Genomic DNA, 12,441 nt, shown 5'->3' with positions numbered 1-12,441 from the left:
AAGGAAAGGTTTGGAAAAGTTTATGAAAAGTACAGAAAATCGTCTTTTTTTCTTTTTTTTTTTTTCCCATCTCCTTTTTTTTTTCCTTTTCCATCAACATTTGTGAGGCATAAACCTCCACAGCATTTTTCAAACCAACACTGGAATTGACAGGAGATGGAACCAGAGAACCACAGAACACCCCGGGTTGGAAGGGGCCCATAAGGATCGCTGGGTCCAATTCCTTCATGCCGCAGTTTACCACTCTTCGGGGTCCGGGGCTGTGCTCCGCTGTTACACAGGGAGCTGCCTTCACTTCTCGCTGCCGCTGGGCTTCGGGTGAGGTAGAAATAAAACAACTTTGGTGGCACAGCACCGAGAGGAACCACTTCCCCCCGCAGCACGCGGGGACCCATCACACCTCACAGCCCAGCCGTCTATTCGCCACTCCAGCAAATGAGCGGCGGCGAATCGATAGCGGATCAATCCCGTTCCCGGTGTCACCCAGCGCGCGTTGCCGCCGCACAAAAGCGGGGAGGTGAGAGCCGAGCGCTCACTTCGCAGCGACCCGCGGCGGAGCGCGCAACCTGCGCCTCTCGCCCGGCAGCACCCCCGACCCGCGGAGCGTGAGAGCGCGGGGACTGCCGGTAGGTGGGCTGCGACTAGGAGAGGCGGAACGCGCTTTTTGGGGACGGGACCCACCGGGACGCGGTGCGGGACCCGCACGGACGGCGGCAGCGCGGCTCCGCCCGCCCCGCCGGGAAGGTGCCGGGGATGCCCGAGGCCGGGGTGGGGACTCGCTGGAGCCCGCCCGCCGCCTTCCCGCCTCCCCCGGCAGTTCCCGCGGAGCGCGGCGGAGGCGGGCGGAGCGCGGCGGAGCCCCGCGGCCCCAGGTAGGCAGAGTCCCGAACGGTTCGGATGGCTTCTCTGTGCGCTTTGCGGGACGAACGGCCGGCGTGGAGAAGGAGGAGGAGGAGGAGGAAGAGGAGGAAGAGGGAGGCTGCAGCTCGGTGTCGGGGAGCCCCGCTTCCAGCCGAGCGACGCCCGCAGCTCCCCGTCTCCCTCACGAAAGAGGCGGCCCCGGCGGTGAGCACCGCTTCGGCTCCTCGGAGGGGACGAGGTGATGCCGGGCGGCCGCTTCTAATGGGCTGTGCGGGAGCGGATCGATAGGGAACGTCTCCGAGTCTCTTTCGCATTGCAGAGCTCTGCCTTGCCTTTTAAAAATGCATTTAGATAGAAAAATGAAGTCGTTTTGAGGAGCCGTGGATCACTAAATAGCCGCTATGGGTGCAGAAATGGGAGAGAAGTCTCTTTGCATGGCCAATGTGAGGCAGAGTTACCGAGTTGGAGATAGTTTCCCTGATTTTAGATCTAAGTGGATCTTATCATAATAAGGACTTTTCCTAAGTGCTTCTGTAAGAGTGCAAATCCTCGCTGCTCCGTCTCTGGATTCCCAAGCAGTGTGAGCTAGCCTTGTGCCAATACTCTTTTTTACCTAACTGGTTATTCTGGGAGCTGCACTCTGAAGCACATTCAGCCAGGAGAGGTGAACCTCAGGATCAGAGTAGTGGCAAGGTATTGATTCCATTAGCAGAACTTGCACATCTACCCTCAGATCCCTTGTAACGTAGTTGCTTTTGCAGAATTAAAGTTCTCCTCGGAGCATCTGTCTCTGGTTGAGGCCAATAGATGGCATAAGTTATTCAGACTAACATCCCAAGAAGATCGAGGAGGTAGGAATACACTTTGTACAAGAGCCTGAGTATTTGGTGCAGTGGTGACTTTTTAACTTTGTAAGTTGCATTTGCTGTCTCCTGCTGAGAAGAAGCTGCCCATCGCAGTGATGTAGAGAGCAGTAATCATTTGTGATGAGAATTGACTTTGTTTTAACACAGAACTGCATCTTTCAAAACCTTCACTGTCCCTGGAGGTTTTCAAGGAAAGGGTAGACACTGTGTTTAGTGGTGTTGTTTAGTGGTATGGTGGTTCTATTAGATGATCTTAGTGGTCTTTCCAGCCTTTATGATTTTATGATCTTCTCTTTGTTAACTTATACTTGTCCAGTTTTCACTGTTCGGAAAGGTTGCACTTGGGGCAATGGAAGACAATTGGCAAACTGGGGAAAAACATCATGGATTATGTATCTGAGCTTCTGCTGAGACAGCACTGTGGATAGGCAAAGAGAATTTTATGTTCTGAAACTGGGTAAATGATTTATATGTGTGTTGGCAGCTAAATGATGATAAAAGAGCTTTCACTGGCAATATCTATACCTGGCTTTTGGGCGGTTCATGCTTTTGAAAGCATTTATGTTTATAGAGGTACAGTATCACTAGTTTTGTGATTTTTTGTTGTTGTTGCTGGTGGGTTTTTTTTTCTTCTCAATTGCAGGATTTGAAGATTGGGAAGGCTCCAGAAATAATATCATAGTATCATAGAATGTCTTGGGTTGGAAAGGTCTTCAAAGACCATCCAGTTCCAATATCCAAGTTGCCTGGTTGTTTGCCTATACCGGATGAAAAGATTTGCTGAAATTGATCTTAAAATAAGTGAAATCTATATGTATTGACAACAGAGGATGTTACAGCTCTTTTTGAAGAGCCTTTCCTCCTTGAACACTGTATCTGGTGCTGAGACAACCAACAAAAATAGTAGGAACCTTTCAACTTCCCATTTGTGTTTGTGGACAAAGAAGCAGATATCAATAAAGGTGGAATTGATGCAGACTTCACTGTGATCCCTAGGGAAATGCAGTCTGGATGTTTTCTTAAAATGTTCTTTATACAAACAGAGTATTCCTAAGTAAAGCATTTATTTGCTCACTCTCTCTAGGATCACAGGACAGGTTCAGCCTCGGAGCAAAACAAAGTTCAGCAGTGTCTGAGTTCAGCTGCAGGGAAACTCACAGGGAGACGGCTGGGCTTTCCCTGTCCTGAGGATCTGGCAAGCCCCCAGCACAGCCTGTGCTGGGCATGGTGCTGCCCTGCACTAGGACAGCTGCCAGTGCTGCTGCCACTGCATGCTGTGTGCTGGGAGCCGGGTGCAGCCCTTCCTCTGCCAGCTGAGCGCACTGAGCCCCACATGCTCCCAAGTGTAGCAAATGCCAGCTAGCAAGGAGTGCATGTGAAAGACAGATGCTCTGTGTAAGCTGACCTGAGCTGGAGTTGGAGCGAGCAGCAGAGTTGGGCAGCATCTTTCCTAGCAGCCTGTCCATCCTCCTGGTTACTTGCAAGTGGGTTGTGGCTAGGCTTGCTTATTCTCCTGGAATCCCTCTCTGGCTCTGCCTAAGCTCATTTGTTTGCAGCATGCGTCCTAAAGGCTCTTGGTTTAAAGAACTTGTTTACTTGCTACTGGGGCACATATATTAAAAAGCCCTGCCCAAGGCTAATGACTAGAAACAAGACTCAAGTCTCCAAACTCGCATCATTCTCTGCTTTGCAAATTTTCAGTTACGGGATCCCTGCCAAGGACACATAATAAAACAGACCTCATGAATAAATGAAATGTATTCCACTAACCTGTGGATATTTTCTTCTAATCTTGCCATTGCCCTCTCTATATATTCTTCTTTCTTGTTCTCCTTCCATACTTTTCTGTTTAGCTTCTTTCTTCTTTTCTGGAATTTGCATTCCCCTTTGTTATTGATATCATCTTATTCCCTTGCTATGTTGCCTCTTTATTTTCTGAGTGGAGAACACCTGGGCAGTCTGGTGTCTGATTACCCTTCTCTGGTTCTGTGCAGAGGGACAAATCCTCAGCTGAGATTTGTCACTGACCTGTTGCAGGCTCTGCACTCAATGGCTCTGCACCAAGTCATCAGCTGCACCAAGACACGACCCTCGTTTGCTTCTCCATTCTCCATCATTCATTCTTTGCTATACCTCATTCATTTCCTTCTGTGCCTGTTTCGTTTTCTATATTTTACTAATACTTCTTCTCTTTGCACTCTACTTTCCATTATATTTGACTCTGTTCTGTTTTGTTGTGTCTTCTTATCATTCATAGCATATCTGAAGTCTGAACAGTAGTGTGCCAAACTGCTGTCATCTTTTATTTGTGGATAACTAATTCATTTTTTTTCTTAAAAAGAAGATTCTGTATATGACAGTTGTGTGTAATGGTTTTGCTTTCTTTTTCATTCTGCTCTACATTAGATGACTGTTAAAATATTTATCTTGCTTGTCGAGGGAGAGGGTGTTGATTGTGGCTTTAATTTGTGCCAGAAGAGGTGCAGGTTGGATATTAAGAAAAATTTCTTTGCAGATTGAGTGGTGAAGATTGGAACAGACTGACCAAGGTAGTGATGGAGTCAGTGTTCAAGAAATGTGGAGATGTGGTATTGAGAGAAGTGGTTTGGTGGTATGGTGGTGATAAGCTGATGGTTGGACTTGATGATATTGGTGTTCTTTCCAACCTTAATAATTTTATGATTCTATGATTTTCTCTTCTCCATCTTTTTATCCACAAGCTCTCCGGCTCATTTTCTCATCCTTCATAGTGAAATGTCTCACCCATTTTGCCTTCACATTTCTGGGAGGTCTGAGCTGAGAGCTCCGAAGTTACCCTCTTACAGATGTGAGGAGTTGGGAGATGGCCCATGGGGAGGCCCTGATGGCTCAGCTCTTGCAGTGCTTCCACCAGCCCTTAGGATTTCCTGCTGTTCTGAGCAGCCAGCACTGGGAGCTCTGGATAAGACTCTTGGAATAAAGGCTAATCAACGAACTTTTCTTTTTTTTCCCCCTTATTTTTGGAAATGTTTTGGTCTTGCCAGTCTCTTAATAAAAACAACAAAAAAGGCACATGGGCAAAACAGAGTGGGCTGCTTTAAGGAGGACTGGTTGTTTATCATGGGTTGTTTATCATTTAAAATAGAGTTTTGCTTCCCCTTTCTTTTCTCCAGTGTTGTGCATTCTTGTCCTTTGTTCATCAGTTCAGACAAGAAATTTAGATGCCAGCTGATATCTTAGGAGCTGGTTAACTATGCTTAATTATTCCATATAACTTCATTATTACATAATTATATATAATTAATATGAAATTTTATGAATGAATATGAAATGAAATATGAAATATACATTCCATATAACTTAATTATTCCATATAACTGTGTTTAATTATTCCAGTGCAGTGCACACAAGACTCAGAGCTCAACCTGTGCAGTGTGTGGCTGGCCTCCCTCCTACAATTGTAACTGAAAGCAAAGCAAAGACAGAGGCTTTGTAGCTTTGGGAATGCTGAAGTAGAACACACTGACCTGCTGTGTGACACTGAACAGGTCACCCCTCAAGTCTGATGTTCTGCTTCCAAAGAGTGGAGCTGAAGGCATCTGCCTCCCAGCACTTCTAAGTTAATAAAGTTCTACAGGATTTATGGACAGAAAGTGTCTTGTATGTAAGTAGTCTTGTAAAACTTCATATTAGCAATTTTGATGTCCCATAGAGGGAGCATTTTATGTTTCTCTGTGCTTTATTTTCGTTTGAGCCTAACAAATTGATTGCTGCTGTTGATATAACCATAGGTAGGTTACCTGTGGGAGGCAGAGAACCAAGAAAAAATCTATGAACAGTTTTGGTTTGCACGGAGGAGTTAAGATACAGTCTGGGTAGTTTGATGATAACTGGGGACACTTCTGATAACTCTGTACTTATTTTCTACCTCCTTCCCTTGAATTGATGCTGTTTCCAGCAATGCTAACTGTACAGGTTGCAGCTTGGAAACTCTGATGCTGGGGGAGGAGGTACTGCAGAAGTGACTCTCACTCCTGGCTTCAGTGGGAGAAGGATTGACCTCACAGTCTGTGAGATGCAGTGATTATTGTACAATATTACTTTAGTGTACAGTTGCTATCAGTTGGTGTGTTTGTGGCCAGCAGGGAGAGGGATGTGATTGTTCCCTTCTTCTCTGCCTTTTGTGAGGCCCCATGTAGAGTACTGCATCCAGGTCTGGGGCCTCCAGCACAGGAAGGAGTTGCTGGAGTGAGTGCAGAGAAGGGTGATGAAGAACAAGGGCTGGAACACCTCTCCTGTGAAGAAAGGTTGAGGGAGTTGGGCTTGTTTAGCTTGGAGAAGAGTAGGCTCTGGGGAGATCTCATTGCAACCTTCCAGTACCTGTGAAGGGAGATAACAAGTAGGAGAGGAACCAACATTTTACATGGTCTGACAGTGATAGGACAAAGGGAAATGTCTTTAAACTGAAAGAGGAGAGATTTAGGTTAGGTATTTGGAAGAAATTTTTTACTTAGAGAGTGGTAAGGTGCTGGCACAGGCTGCCCAGAGAAGTTGTGGATGTCCTGTCACTGGAGGCATTCAAGGCCAGGTCAGATGGGATTCTGGGCAGCCTGGTCTAGAGGATAGCAACCCTGCCCATGGCATGTCTCCTCAAATTAGGTTGGCCAAAAGGCCAATTTTCTATGAATTCTATAATTTAAGTTGTGGTGCAGAGGATCAGATATGTCCCGAGGAAGATTTATTTTATAGGAGGTTTTATTATATATTTTCTCTCTGCAGATATCTGAATCACTGCAACTGCTGTTTTCACTGGATCACAGTTCCGAAGCTGCTTTGTAATTTTATGAACTCTGTTTATTTCCAGTTGAAAGAACAAATAGAGCCATAAGTTTGGCTTTGATTTTAAAGATAGCCAAGTCACTACTGCAACCCAAATTTAGATCAGTCCTTGGTGTTTAGCACTAGCTAATGACAAGCACTGAGTGATAGCTTCAGCATGACATTTTAGTAATACCTTTTCCCTGAATGAGCTGCGGAATGGTTACTGCCTATTGCACTCTTCTTAAGTTAAGAAACTCGATGTACCTCCCTGTCCAGCACAATGTTGACACTGAAAAGGACAGCCAGTGTGGATCAATACTGCTCTTTTAATTCATCTGTGAAACCGGTAAAAGTTTGAGCTGAGCAATAAGGATAGCATGGGTCCTCAGAGATATTTTATCTCTTTGTCTTCAGTCTGGAAATAGTAATAATGTTTATGGTCACGTTTTCTTGTAAAATGCTAATTTCAATGAGTTGTGCTTTTTCTCTTACCGTTTTCTGTTATACCAGGCACAAAACTATTTCCCCCTCATTCCAATTAATTGGTGAGGATGACAAAAAAGTGCAAGGACAAGCCAGTTCCTTGAGTTTCCAAGTGTATTTGACACAAGTAGTCTGTGGCATACACTGAAACCTGTGAAACTTAAAAGAGCCTAATGTTCTGGCAAGGCTGCCCCAAGAGGTGATAGATGCCTTGTCCCTGGATGTGCTTGAGACCAGGTTGGATGGGGCCCTGAGCAAACTGACAAAACGATAGGACAAAGGGAAGTGGTTTCAGACTAAAAAAGGGGAGAATTAAAGTCTGGATATAAGAAAAAAGTTTTTTACAGTAAGGATGGTGAGGCACTGGCACTGCTTGCCTAGAGATGTTTTGTATGCCCCATTCTTGGAGACAACCAAGATCAGTATGGATAGGACCCTGAGCTCCTGATGGAGCTGCAGATGTCCCTGTTTGGTGCAGGGGAGTTGGGTGGGGTGCTTTTAAGGGTACTTTCCAACTCAAACGATTCTATGATTCTATGATCTGCTCTTGATTTAGTGGTTGGCAACACTGCCATGGCAGGGTATTTGGAACTAGATGATCTTTGAGATCCCTTCCAATCCAAACCATTCTACGATTGTATGATTTTATAATTCCGTGCAATCACATGAGATTCCTCTGGCATCTCTGATGGTTGCTGGCTCTGGACTCATGACTTGGATCTCAGAGGCATTCAGGCATTTTTCTCTCAGCAATAAATCCTAGTGATTGCAGCCTGTAGCAAGTGCTTATGTATTCAGATTCAAAGTCTGAACTTTACAGGTCTTGTTTTCATCTGAGGTATTGTTAATAGAATTAAAACTGTATTGAGTACATAGTGAAGTGCTTCATTCAAATGTAAGCCACAAGAAAGGTAATGTCATTCGCCTTCTTCCTCCTAGTGAATTGTAAATTTGTTCTGCTGCTAAGGCCAAAAAAACCAAAGGGTTTTTGCTTAAAGTGGTGCTTGGTGGTGCTTTGCTTTAAGCAGCAGCCTATGAAGGGAAACTATCAACTGAAAACAAATGTGTATTGTTCTTAGTTTCTTCTGATGCATTGAATGTGCTTAATGAAATTTAGTTCTTGCTTTGAAGCTATTCTCTACTTCAAGACTTCAAGACTTCTACTTCAAGAAAAATCTCTGAAATATGAGTTCTTTCAGCTGAGACTGAAGATGGAAGACACTGATCCCACAAAAGTTTGTGTCTGCTTTACTCGTGGATGTGGGTAGTGAAGCAGGAACATAACACTGCTCAATTTAACACAAAAATTGTGTTAAGCAAAACACTGATGGAAGATTTATCTCCTTGTGGGGGGATAAGTAGCCCGGTTCTCAGATCTCTTTCTGGATCTGTTGCTAAAGAGCTGCCACCCTGGCATGGCTCCTTTGAAATCCTTGGTGCTCTTTGTGGGAGGCTATGAATTTGTCTAGCTAAAGTGTAACCCAGTCAAAAACCTGGGAAACCCCTTGTCTTTTTACAGTCCTCAGCAAAACCTCTGCTGATTAAGGATTTTGCCGAGCCATTTGTATGGGTTATCCTAGGCATTAAAAAACTGCTTGTAGAAATAGGGCAGGAGTACGCAGGCAGGGAAGGGATGCTTCAGTCTACTGAAATTCTTTCTGATTTGGTTTGTTGTCTTCATTTGTTCCAAACTTTCTGCCATTGAATGGCAATGGTAAAAATTTCCTGAGTAACTTTAAAGGGCTCAACATTGAGTCGTGGGTTGAGTAGATGGTGATGCTGCTATGAGCTGTGTAAACACATTTGTTAGTGTTGCTAGAATGCAGCCCGTTCACACAGTGCCTCTAGTATTTCACAAGTGGTGCCAATGTCAGATATAATTTTTCATATGCAAATCCAAGTGTTAGTAGCTACTCAACACTTCCTTAAAAAAAAAAAAAAAAGATGGATAGTAATGCTGACAGGTGCTGAGATGGATTGCACTCATAGGCTAATGCTTATTCAGAGAAAAACTTACTTGCTGGCTATCCCATTTTTTTGCATGCAGGAACAATGTCTCAGCTATTTCTCTGAATAGTCAATTGAACACTTGTGCAGTGATGCAGTTTTATATCTTAGGCTGTCATATACCTGCTTCACACCTTTTCTGGCAAATATTTTCTGTTGTTAAATGCTATTTGAGGACAGCCAAGTTGAAGTAATCAGGACTGAGGTGTATAATACTACACCAATATGCTGAAAGGATGCTTTTAAAAGGGATTTCAGCTGCCTGGAGAAATTCCATCCAGGCTTCAATAATCCCATGCAGCAGTACAGTCTAGGGCACAACCAACGTACCCAAATTGGAAAGAAAGAGCTTCTGGTTAGACAATAGAAAAAAAAAATATCATTATAGGAGGAATCATACATCGGCACAATGTATGCCCAGCAAGTTTGAGAATTCTCTGTCCCTGGAGATATTAAAAATGTACTTGGCCTTGTGCAACCTGCTATAACTGGACTTGCTCTGAACATTGGGTCGGACAAGATAGCCTCCAAAGTACCACTTCAAAGCAAATTAGTTTGTGATGCTACTTGGAAAGTCTAGGAGAGGGGAACAAAGTGATGTCCAGTGATGTCCAGTAGCAGAGTGGTGGACTAGAATCCACAGTCACTGTGGATTGTCTTTATCATATAAGATTAAATAAACATCTGTTAAAAATTGTTTAGGAATATCTGATCCTACCTAGAGGGATGGGAGGATTTGAATTAGGTAACTCTTCAAGGTTCATTCCTGTCCGAATTTCTGTAACTGCTGATATATTACTAACACAACCATTTATTCATAAATAAAAAAGGGACATACTGATAGAAATATTGTAAGGAGAGACTATTTAAAATACTTTATCCCAAAGCTAGAATTTAGAATAGAATAAAACTAACATGGATTCAAAGGGTACAGGTAGTCAGTTCAGTAGTTTAGTGCAATGCCATCCACAGCTGAACTGTCCTTTTTGGTATTTTGATGCTGTGGCTAAGTACTAGTGAAGGTGTGACTGCTAGCTCAGGCAGGACTTACTGCAGATGTCTCATAAGAGGTTTTCTTTTATGATGTCCTGCAACATGGTCTTGGGTTTTATGCTCATTGGTGCCTCTTCCCAGCATAAGGAGGGAAAACCTTGTTTTATGGGGTGCATGCTTTATAGTATATGCATCAGTACAGGTTAGGGGGGATGATCTGCTGGAGTGGAGCTCTGCAGAAAAAAACCTGAGGGTTCTGATGGACAGAAGGTTGGCCACAAGCCAACAGCGTACTCTTGTGGCCAGGAAGGCCAATGGTTTCCTGGGTGCATTAAAAGGAATGTGGCCAGCATGTCGAAGGACATGATCCTCCCCATTTACTCTGCTCTGATAAGGACCCTGACAGAGTGATGGAGCACTGGAACAGGATGCCCAGAGAGGTTGTGGAGTCCTTTGGAGATATTCGAGGTCCATCTGGATGCTTCCCTGAGCGACCTGCTGTAGGGAACCTGCTTGACCATGGGGTTGGACTCAGTCTCTAGTGGTCCCTTCCAGTCCTCACAGTTCTATGATTCTGTGCATAGATTTGTCATTGTTTAGAGCAACTGACTGTTGCAATTTGACTTTGTGCACTTTAGAAACATTGTCTTGCTTCTGAAAAATAGAAGATTAGGAAGAGTTAATCTCACAGAGGATAAATGAGCAACAGTTCTGTGGTGTCAGGAGTCATCCACACTAAGAAGCAGAGGACAATTCCTGAGACTTCAAAATGAAGAAGAATATAAGTTTTTCCTTACAATTACAAACTCTAGGATGGACGAATGAGTGGATGTTTTGAATATTAAGGTCAGTCTTCCTGGCAGTGAGTTGATTCTTATTTTTAACTCTCTGTTCCCCTTCTAAAAGGGGTAAAAATGATCTGAATTTCATCAAAATCCTACTTCCTTTCTTAACATGGGAGAATTGTAATAGCTGATTGCAGGTGTAACTTGCCTTGGTGCAGAGGCTTGTGAGCAACTGATACTCAGACTGGAAACTCAGGAGAGTCTTAAGTGGTGTATAGACCTCTGCATTAGAGAAAGAAAATATGTCTAGTTGCTTACCCCTTTATGTCAGGCCTAAGAGGTTGCAGTGGTTGGATAGATGTGCAGTTTCTCATCTCTGCCAACACACTGCACCGCACTATGAATGTACGAGTGATATTTAGATTTTCTACTGTAGCTAAACGTGTTTTGTTGTTATTTCTTTCTTTTTGTTAAGTTTATTTATTTATTTCCCCACTTGGCTATTTGCATCATCTTATTTACTCAGGTAGCTAACCTTTCAAATCTCAGCTATCTTTATAAGTGAAATACAATGAGAATGAAGAATTATTTGTAAGAAATATACCAATGTACCTTTATTCCATGAAATTTCTCCTTTGGGGAAAAGTATCAGGGATCTGGGATCATGTATCCGGAGTTTTTGACCTTTAATGGTGACATAAACTACCGATGTGTTTTTATTGTACTTGTTGGAAAAGTTCTTCAATGGGAATAATGTAGGACTCCGTAGAAAATGAGATGTGGAATATTGACTTTAAGGAAGGGAAACCTATAGAAATTGTGCTCCTTGCAGAGGTGCTTTTACCTAGAAGTTACAATGTGCTGTTCAAATAGTACTTCTCATTTTGAACCTCTACTTCTGATGGAAGCAGGATGCCAAGAATATGACTTATCGCAGAAGATTACTGTCCAAAAGTTAATCTGGAGAGAGTTTCTTTTACCACCAAACTATAGCAATGTTGACTTGGTTCTAATAATGCCATGTGCATCTTCTCATCTTAAATTTTTCTGTGAACTTCAGCAATTAGGATAATATAGCTCAAGAAAATTAGTATCTTCTGCTCACTGTGAAAACTGACAGGTGTCATAATACAGCATTGTGACTACTTAATTGGTGGGAATTTACAGGTAGATCTTCAAGCAAACACATTTTAATCTGTCAATTTCACTTAGTTAAGGTGGATAATCGTCTTTTAATTTTATCTAAGCAGACTATAAATTGCTAAGCTGTTGGAAACATAGAGAAGTGCCAGTCTTGTTAAATGTCAGAATGCATGTTATCCCCAGGAACTTGTTGGGTTAGGATGAGGATACCTTTTTCTTTTTCTGACTTTTTTTTTTTCTAATATCATCTTACAAGATGACATTCTGATAAATGCAATTTTTTTTAATGTAAAACAGTTCAGACCACAAACCATGTTCCCAAGGAAGTTTTTGTCTTGTTGATGTTACAGCTGGCAGCTTTCATTTGCTCCTTTCTTATGCCTGCCCCTTGGCCTATACTCAGTCCTTGCCAGCATTCATTCTCACAGTGATAAACAGCCAAATTTCACTTTTTGGGAGGACTGATTTTACCTAATGCTAGCCATATCCAAGTTAGACATCTT

The 12,441-nt window shown here is 43.1% G+C and overlaps 1 protein-coding gene across 10 annotated transcripts in view; it reads left to right on the top strand.

The window, feature by feature from the left end:
• The first annotated feature begins 538 nt into the window (after positions 1-538).
• KCNS3 (potassium voltage-gated channel modifier subfamily S member 3) overlaps positions 539-12,441 on the top strand; it is a 67,854-nt gene continuing 55,951 nt past the window's right edge. For 5 of the 10 annotated variants that reach the window (XR_007375064.1, XR_007375058.1, XR_007375061.1 and 2 more), the window contains exon 1: positions 890-1,099. The gene's annotated coding sequence lies outside the window, so the exon portion shown is untranslated. The other 5 variants (XR_007375060.1, XR_007375059.1, XR_007375067.1 and 2 more) reach the window with 5 other exon arrangements.

The sequence above is a fragment of the Lagopus muta genome, chromosome 2, assembly GCF_023343835.1.
Source record: "Lagopus muta isolate bLagMut1 chromosome 2, bLagMut1 primary, whole genome shotgun sequence".
NCBI lineage: Eukaryota > Metazoa > Chordata > Aves > Galliformes > Phasianidae > Lagopus > Lagopus muta.
Note: the sequence above shows the minus strand (reverse complement) of the source record. Positions and strands in the feature narration are given on the sequence as shown.